Consider the following 6,411-nt stretch of genomic DNA (forward strand, 5'->3'; position numbering starts at 1 on the left):
TGCCAAATATCTAAGCTCTAGCTCTTTGGATTTTTTAAAAGAAGATATCTAAAGTTTTTTCTTTCGGTTGCCATGGCAACCAGAGTTCTGCATGGAATTAAATCCTTTGAACAATTTTTAAAGGTGACCATCAAAGGAACATTCCTGTGAAGTTTGGATGATATTGGCTCAGTGGTTTATGAGGAGATGTCATATGAAGTAAAAGTTTACGGACGGACGGCGGACGGACGCCAGACAAAAAGCGATCACAAAAGCTCACCCTGTCACTTTGTGACAGGTGAGCTAAAAAGACAGTCAAAAAGTTGTTTTCCTTCATATATACTAGAATTTCTTTTCAAGTTTTTACTATTATGTACATAATAACAAGAGCCACTGCCGGGCGGGGCAACCCTCGACTTTTTACTTTTCTCGAAACGCAAACATAGAAAGGTTTCATCTTAACGTTTCTTTTTTATAAATTAAGTTGGTCTGTCTTGTCCACATTAGTTTTTTTTATCTTTTTTGTATATATATATATATATATATATATATATATTATATATATATATATATATATTATATATATACAGTCACATTCCTCCATTTACGGGGCATCAGTCTATTTTCAGACCATACTTGTGGCGGTTTATATTTAATGTGGGGCATACATAAGGCCTCGCAAATCTGGCATGTTTAAAACGATGTTATGGGGGCGTAGGCTACCCTTCTAACATAGTGCCCGTAGGCCGGTTTAGTAGTAATGATATATGTCCCACAAATGTATATATTTTAATGGGTTTTTATGTTATTGGTCAATATGTTTTCACCTGTAGGTAAAATTAAAATATATAGTTGATATATAAACTTAGTACCTCTTAGTTCTGTTGTTTGGAAATGTCATTATATGCCTACATAGTGGCATATATAAAAACTGACTGCATGAAATAATTGCCACTCAACTCGGTCTTATAAATAGGCCCCGTAAGTGAAGATATGTGTGATATATATATATATATATATAATATATATTATATATATATATATATATATATATATACAGTCACATTCCTCTTTTAAAGAGGCATCGGTCTATTTCACTCCTCCATTTACGGGGCATCGGTCTATTTGAGACCATACATGTGGGGTTTATATTTAATGTGGGGCATACATAAGGCCTCGCAACTCTGGCATGTTTAAAACGATGTATGGGGGCGTAGGCTACCCTTTTAACAAATTCTTGGCACATCTCATACGTTCCTTGTTTTGTTAATTGGTGATCATCTTGCAGTGATGTGGCTCATTCCTAGTTTTTATTTCAGAATTGTATGCACTGACCTTTCTGATATCCCAACCATCTTAGCTATGTCAGGAAAAGTGTGTCTAGCATCCGTTTCTAAAATTTCCCTGACATTTTTAAGTGTTTTTTAGGGGTTACCGCAGTTGGTTTTCTTCCAGATCTTACCGCCTCTTTGATAGACTCAACACCAGTTTGAAACTGAGCAATCTAGTTTCTAAGAAGTCTATAGGAAACTTCACTATCTCCATAAAGTTGACAAATTTCATTGTAAATTGTTTTCGGTTCAATTCCAAGATGATGACACACTTTGATATATCTCCGAATTTCAGAGGAATGCAAAGATCGTTTCCCAAACATTGTATTACATGAGTGGGTATGTCCTCAATATTTTAAATCACATGTATATCAACTAAAACACACTGGAATGAGATAAACCGGGTATGTATGTATATATAGCTTATGCATTGAAGCGTACGATAAGTAAAATTTCATGAGAATTTGATGCAGAAATTTAAAACAATCTGTTACTGGACGAAACTTGCGCACCCCTCAGATTTATTTTTTGATGATCTTGGCTTTATATATTAACATTCAAGAATACTAAGTATGTTTAAGTTGTTTCTAGGTCGACTTTTTATGCTCCCCGAAAAATTTCGGGGGAGCATATAGTCGGCGCCTTGTCCGTCTGTCCGTCTGTCCGTCCGTCCGTCTGTCCGTCTGTCCGTCCGTTGTCTTGTCCGGAGCACAACTTGAAAACCCTTGGAGATAATTTGTTGAAACTTCATACAGTGGTAGAGGGCATCGAGGGGGAGTGCAGTGTCAAAGAACCATAACTCTATTTTGCCCGGTTTTTGAATTATCTCCCCTTATAGAAAAATCTTGTCCGGGGCATAACTCTAAAACTATAAGAGATATCAACATGAAACTTTGTAGGTGAATAGATCTCAATGGGAAGATGTGCAGTGCATAAGAACAATAACTCTTTTCATCCTAATTTTGGAGTTATTGCCCTTTGTTAATTTTAATACTTTGAACTTTGTCCGGAACATAACTTGAAAACCCTTGGAGATAATTTGTTGAAACTTCATACAGTGGTAGAGGGCATTGAGGGGGGGGTGCAGTGTCAAAGAACCATAACTCTATTTTGCCTGGTTTTTGAATTATCTCCCCTTATAGAAAAATCTTGTCCGGGGCATAACTCTAAAACTATAAGAGATATCAACATGAAACTTTGTAGGTGAATAGATCTCAATGCGTAGATGTGCAGTGCATAAGAACAATAACTCTTTTTGTCCTAATTTTGGAGTTATTGCCCTTTGTTCATTTTAATACTTTGAACTTGAACTTTGTCCGGAAACATAACTTGAAAACCCTTGGAGATAATTTGTTGAAACTTCATACAGTGGTAGAGGGCATCAAGGGGGAGTGCAGTGTCAAAGAACCATAACTCTATTTTGCCTGGTTTTTGAATTATCTCCCCTTATAGAAAAATCTTGTCCGGGGCATAACTCTAAAACTATAAGAGATATCAACATGAAACATTGTAGGTAGATAGATCTCATTGAGTAGAGTGCAGTGCAAAAGAACCATAACTCTGTTAAGCCTTATTTTTGAATAATCTCCCCTTTTTAGAAAAATCTTATCCAGGGACATAGCTGTAAAAAACTATAAGAGATATCAACATGAAACTTTGTAGGTAGATAAATCTCAATGGGGTAGATGTGCAGTGCACAAGAATCATAACTCTACCTTGCCTAATTCTGGAGTTATTGCCCTTTGTTTATTTTACTTTTTGAATTGTCCAGGACATAACTCGGAAATCATAAGAGATATCATCAAGAAACTTTGTAGGTTGATAGATCACATTGATTAGAAGTGCAGTGCAAAGAACTGTAACTCTGCCTTGCCTAATTTTAGAATTATTGCACTTTGAACTTTTTCCACGGACATAACTCTGAAACTATAAGAGGTGTACTTTCCTGTGTCCAAAACCTATTCGGGGAGCATCACCCGGCTCAAACCGGGCTCTTGTTTAAATAAGAAAATAGAGGTATTATTACAGTCATGACAGCATTTAAACAATGCCGTTGCCGTCAAAACTTTACCTTGATCATAACTTTTTAAGTTTTTGGTGTATTGTCTTAGTACTTGGCCACAACAACCCTAAGAAGACCAGGCTTACCATGACCTTCATTAATAAATGACCTTGACCTTCATGGTTAAATGTCTAAATTTTGCCTATCTTTTGCTGACTTTTGCTATTAGTGGCTTTTACTTTTATTTTAATGTATTGTTTTCAAACATGAACATAATAATTTTTAGTATAAACGTTAAGGCTTACCGGACCTTGACCTTCACTCATCAATGACATTGAAGGTCAAATTATTAAAATTTTCATATTTGCTGTAACTGGCAATAACTTTGTTATTCATTAAGTAATTTATTTCATATTGTAACACAAAATTCTTTAGGATAAGACCTTGATGTATATTAAATTGAACTTAGCTCTTTTATATCATTGACCTTGAAGGTTAAATTATTGAATTTTCTCTGATATTTGTTATCATGATTGTAACTTGATACAGGGTCTTTCAAATAGAATGGTTCGGAAACGAGCTATGTAAACCCTTCTCGCTACAATTAAACATGTCTCGGCAGAACTTGGCATAGTTTCCTATACGCAAATTAGGTAAATGTTTAAGAAAAGGGCAAAAATTAAATACAAAAAAGAAAATTATAATGAAATGATGATGTTCAAAAATCTTTAAATTTGTGAAAAAAGGATAAATATTTTAAAAAAATAATGTTTTTAAAGCCATATCTGTTGAAACAACAAAGATTGCTTGTTCAGAAATTTGCCTATTAATGGTGCAATTTTGAAAATTCACCAAATAAAACATCAAATATGTCGTAAAGATGTAAAATATGTCGTAAAATATTTTAAACTTTTTACATGAAACGATTAAATAAAATATTCTCACTATAGAATCAATTTTTATTTTTCCATCAATGCATAAATTTAAAAAAGCTTATAAAACTCGGACCTTTTTTCAAATATGAGCAGAAAATTTTTACCTTGACATCAGGAATAAAAAATTCATAATTTCATTGCAAATCTATAAAATTGTTACTTTTTAGCTCGACTTTTCTATGAAAAGGGGAGCTATCCTACTCGCCCCGGCGTCGGCGTCGGCGTTAGCGTTGGCGTCACACCTTGGTTAAGTTTTTCGTACCACCCCACTTTATTTCAGAAGTATTACAAGTATGGCTTTGAAACTTACCATACTTGTTCACCATCATAACCTCCATCTACAGACAAGAGTACATAACTCTGTCAAGGTTTTTGACAGAATTATGGCCCTTTTTTGACTTAGAAAGTGTATTGAGCTTGGTTAAGTTTTTGTACCACCTCACTTTATTTCAAAACCATTGGAGGTATTGCTTTGAAAACTGACCATACTTGTTTACCATCACGACCTTCATCAACAGACAAGAGGACATAACTCTGTCAAGGTTTTTGACAGAATTATGCCCCTTTTTGACTTAGAAAATACATTGAATATGGGTAAAATCCACTTATTAGCTCGACTTTTCTATGAAAAGGGGAGCTATCCTACTCGCCCCGGCGTCGGCGTCGGCGTTAGCGTTGGCGTCACACCTTGGTTAAGTTTTTCGTACCACCCCACTTTATTTCAGAAGTATTACAAGTATGGCTTTGAAACTTACCATACTTGTTCACCATCATAACCTCCATCTACAGACAAGAGTACATAACTCTGTCAAGGTTTTTGACAGAATTATGGCCCTTTTTTGACTTAGAAAGTGTATTGAGCTTGGTTAAGTTTTTTTGTACCACCTCACTTTATTTCAAAACCATTGGAGGATTGCTTTGAAACTGACCATACTTGTTTACCATCACGACCTTCATCAACAGACAAGAGGACATAACTCTGTCAAGGTTTTTGACAGAATTATGCCCCTTTTTGACTTAGAAAATACATTGAATATGGGTAAAATCCACTTATTGCCTTAACCCTTTGAGATATTGCTTTGAAACTTTTAATGCTATTTCACATCATTACCCCCATCTGTACGCAAGAGAAGGTAACTCTGTCAGGGATTTTTTTAAAAATTAAGGCCTTTTATCGACTTAGAATCTTGGTTAAGTTTTTTGTACCAGTCAACTTTTTGACTGAACTGGTTGAGATATTAAATTGAAAGTTGGAATACTTGTTTACCATCATGGTCCCAAACATGGGCAGGAGAAGGTAATTCTGTTAAGGATTTTATTTGAATTATGGCCCTTTTTGACTTAGAAACTCAGTTAAAATTTTCATTCTTGTCCACTTGTTGACCTAACCATTTGAGATATTACTTTGGAAGTTGGAGTTCTTATGTGCCATCATGAGACCTATCTGTAAGCAAGAGAAGATAACTCTGTGAAAATGTTTCTTGATTTGTACTTAGAAATTCCTAGTTAAAGTCTTGTGTGCCCTTAACTGTCAAAGTTTTGTTTTATAGGCAAGCACTAAAAAAGTCGAGCGCGCTGTCCTTCTGACAGCTCTTGTTAAAGTAAAAACTAACAATGTCATGTAACCAGGATTACATCTTAGTACTTTTTTTTGATTGATATATTTAACAAAACATTATCTTATAATTTGATTTTTTAATGGTCATGTACTTTGCCAGATCGCCGTTGGTAAATAACCTATTCACGTGATTCAACCGAGACATCTTTTTTCGTAAAATTGATCCGACTCCAGGCCATTCTATTTTTTTTAACGACCCTGCTTGATAGTTAAAAAATGGATCATTTTCATACTTTGACAAAACAACCTTTTGGACAAGATCTCTTCAAGGTTTAACTGACCTTGACCTTTAACTTTAAATATCCTTGCCCGTCAAGGTAAACTTATTGAATTTTTGTTAAATTGGCATAATATTGTTTTTTATTTAATGATTTTTTTTACATGTGGACAAAACAAGACTTGCTACCATAATCACCATCATGAGGAAACATGTAGCCTTATGATCGGGATTATTTTTGCCAAGGTATTAAAAATCTTACATAAAATCAAAAGGTTATGGAAAACAAATAACCTTGTCCTCGGGGGTTAAGCAACCCGGGGAATTTT

The sequence above is a fragment of the Ruditapes philippinarum genome, unplaced genomic scaffold (genome assembly GCF_026571515.1).
Source record: "Ruditapes philippinarum isolate M1 unplaced genomic scaffold, ASM2657151v2 ctg9737_1_1_1_1, whole genome shotgun sequence".
NCBI classification, from domain to species: domain Eukaryota; kingdom Metazoa; phylum Mollusca; class Bivalvia; order Venerida; family Veneridae; genus Ruditapes; species Ruditapes philippinarum.